Raw genomic sequence first — 4,083 nt, 5'->3', positions numbered from 1 at the left:
AAGACATAGGCCCAGGCCTTAAAGGCATTGAAAATTTAATGAAGCATATACACTACATAGGCATACCAGCAAATTGAAGAAAGACCTTATAGGTCAGAGGCTAATACTTTATAGGGAAAATAATGAAGTTTTGCCCTGGAGGTAGAAAGAATTTGAGTGAGTATATTCCAGGCACTGAATCAAGAGAACAAGGAAAGTCATAGCACTGCACTCAACTCATGGGATCCTCTTCTTCATCTTAGAGCAACTACAAAATCCCTTTGTATTCATTCATTACACAGAACAAAGCATTGGTCTCAAGGAATGGTCAGTTCTAGCAATTGTCAAGGCCAAGAACTTAACTATCCTTGTCCGAATTCTGAACCACCAGATCTATACATAGCTTTAGGTGTAGCTATGGTTGTACAAAGGCTCTCTGGGGGGTTTATTTTTAATTCACTGTCTTAATTTTTTTTCTTTTTTTCAGGATATGTTGTTAATGTCCTATTTTAGGTACCATCTATATTGTTGCTGAATTATCTTCCAAGTTTGCTGCCTCTCTTTCTAGGGCTGCTTTCAAAACTGTGAGTTTCTCTTACTCTCACTTTTGTTTTAAAATATGTTCACAAAACCATTTGAGTCATAACCTGGCAAGGAATTTCTCTTTTTTATAAAAGGCTGCCTGAGCCCTTTACAAGCCTAATGAGCAAATAAAATTCTGGATCTGAGTTGTTTTAAGAGAGCTTACAGTTTTTTTTTTTTTTTTTTGACTAATATTCAAGGTTCTCTTAAATATTTTACCATAAAGTCTCCTGACTGCTTTTCTTCATGGAACTGAAATGGCATGTTGGTAAAATGTGTATTTTCATTTAAAAAAAAATGAGCACACAGTGAAAACATTTTGTCCCAAGAAGCTTGAATTACAAGCTTCCAGCTAAAACTTCTTTTGAAGTTTTAATTCCTTTTCTTGTAAAGAACACAGCATCAAGGTATATAAAGATCCATAATGCAGAAATTTGGCTGATTCAAGCGTCAATAGTTTTTACTTTGGAACATTTTAGAAAACAATAAGTATTATCTGAATATATCCTATCATTTTTGCTGAGGCTAGGTCTTTATGATTTTTAAAGTGTTTAAATGTAAATTCAAAATAAACAGCAGTAAAATAAAGCAATATAGATCATACATTTTACATTATTTGAGGGCTGATTGCTCAGTTTTAGAAATATTTGAGCACTAGTATTTTGATCATTTACTTGATTCTTGCGTTGATTCTTAGCATGCTCACATAAAAAGAATGAAATGAAACAAATTTAAATTTAAGCTCATTCTTAACTTGTGTGCAAGTCTGATAAGGGGCTTGGTGAGCAAGAGATTGAAAATAATTCAGCAACTTAATATTACCTGCAGATGTGAAATAATTCATGCGTTTCTCCTCATTACCTTAGAAAAGCTGCATAAATTGATCTGAGAGGGAGAACACTGGCCTGCTGGTTATACAGAATCCTACATATTTTCTTCCACCTCACGTAAGGCATAATCACATGAGGAGGCAAACACATGAGGAATATGTCTACACATTCAAATTAATTTAATTTCAACCACTGAATAGTTGTTTAAGTGTAACTTTAAAAATATTTTGAGAAATAAGATAACTACAACTTCGAATTTACCCGGAGCCTTTTCTCACATGCCTCTCTACAGTCGCTTTCTGTTTCATCAATTTCTATTCCCTTGGTTTAATTTTAGGTGACCTAAATTTCCATGCAGTGGACATTGAATGTGAGATAATAGCTGACATTTTTACTTCATTAGAAATTTTTAAGTTAATTTCATTTTTCATCTAATTTTATTCTCTCAATGACTTTAGTTTGTATAAAATCTTTATATTTTACAAGATTAAAAACTAAAAAAAAAAAAAGACAAAAGATAATAGATTTGCTATGGTGCCCAGCTTGACAAGCAACTATAATGTGTTCAATAAAGGATACTTATTCTTCTCTTCTGCTTTCAATAGTAATAAAACCAACACTTGCTGATAACTTATCATATGTCAGGCACTATACTCAGCACATAAGGTCATTATCTCGTTTAATTCTTAAAAGAATCTGTGCAGTAGAGTTATTAATATATCCATTTAGCAGAAAAGAACATTGAGCACTGAGAAGTTGGATAGCTTCTCCAAGGTGTTAAATTGGTTAAGGTGGAACTCATATTGGTGGGATACAAATTCTGTTCTCATACCTTCTTGATTATACTCTCTCTGGCACTTTATGTTGAGTAATAAGAAACCCCTTAAACATTAAATTATGTGTTATTCTCTCAAGAAAATGTATCCTCTTTCAGAAAGTTTTGGTAACCATTTTTATTTCACTAAGCCCTCAATACAATAAATACCTCTTAATTTTTATTTTAAAGTGCATATTCTAGAGTGGAGAAGAGGTGCTGACAAATAGCTTACAGAGAGACTTAGAAGCAGATGAGTTTAATTATAAACTAATTCTTCTCATGTCTCACTTTACCAAGCTTTGGTTGTTTTGAACTTCTACCCTTTTTTTGCAGTCTGTATGGATAGCTGTGATGTGGCAAATACAAATTAACTTGTATCCTTCCATGTTGGTTTTATTATTCTCTGCAAAGTTTCATTATTTTGAAAAAAAAAAAAACATCTCACACAGAGGGAATAAGCTCTATGTTGAGTTGGAAACCTGTTGCTCGTGAGTCTGTCTTGGGACATGGCTGAGACAGTTTACTCCTGCTAAGAATTCTTTAGTTCTGGCCTACTCCCACAATGGGGTTATGCTTTCTTTTAAATTAAATATTTCATACCCATCCCCATTAAAATATGCCTTAGCGCTTGGAATTTTCTGTGATTTTATTCACAGTTGGAATCCTATCAAAAAAATTCTAAGATTCTGATCCCATTATGAGGTCCAGGTGGAACAGCTGCAGTGTTGATATGCTAGAATCATTTAAAAATTTTGGGATGTTGTAATGTCTTAACATCATCTATTGATGGCAAGTTATACAGTCTTATGCCCAGCCTAAACTACCATACTGATCAGAATTTTACTATGTGTGTGGAACTGATGAATTTTATTTAAAATTCTGACTACTTAAAAAGAATATTCTCTTCTCATCCACTTAGTTATTCTCATCCTGGTACCAAAGACCCTGCTCTGAATTCTTAAAATTAAATAAGCTTAAAAATTAACCAAGTTTAAAATTAAAAATATTTATGTCATTTTTACTCTATATAGCCAAACAATTTGTGTCACTGAGTACTTTGAATACTTTCTAGTATAAGCAATTCTTTGTTTTTCAGGTGGTCACATAAACATAAATTTATATGAAATCTTTCAGATACATATTTTGCTTATAGTACTGATGAAATCTAGATTTGTAACTATTAAAAATATTGATAAAACAGTTAAATTAACTTTGTTTATACTTTAATGCAAAATTAGGGAGACAAAGGTAGTCACTGAATACATTTTAGAAAAGTATATATATTCAATGTTAATTTATTCACTCATTCAATCCCAAGGCATTTCATGAGAATGTACTGGTGCCAGGAGCAATGGTAGGTGCTGCAGTAATAGTGAACAGACTCATTCTCGAGATAATACAGAAGAGATTGAATTCATCTTGCAATACTCATGGACATGTTTAGTCAGGCCACATTGCAATTTATAATGTCATTCCCTAAATTCAAGTAAAGTTTTGTTTTGTTTTGCTTTTGGTTATTTAAGAGGATATTTTCTTTTTAATTTTTGTACTTAATTTGGAGCTAGATCACACTGATGTGGTTTACAGTGACAGTACAGAACTATTATGAAGGTTTATCTCAGATACATGCATGGAAACCTGGAGCATGATTATGCTAATAAAACTAGGAATCTATTCTGAAACTCTGAACTCATTTCCACCAAAATAGATTTACATTCTCCAAAATCTGTGATTCAGTGACATCTGTTTAACCTACCACATCATTTGAATATGAATATACATACTTTCTTATACAGGTGAACAATGCCCTTTTCTTGTTTTTCTAGGAAGTTTAAGTCTCCTGTGTTTGGTGAGTTATGTCAGATTACTAAGAAT

The sequence above is a fragment of the Colobus angolensis genome, unplaced genomic scaffold (genome assembly GCF_000951035.1).
Source record: "Colobus angolensis palliatus isolate OR3802 unplaced genomic scaffold, Cang.pa_1.0 Scaffold91, whole genome shotgun sequence".
Lineage (NCBI taxonomy): Eukaryota > Metazoa > Chordata > Mammalia > Primates > Cercopithecidae > Colobus > Colobus angolensis.
Note: the sequence above shows the minus strand (reverse complement) of the source record.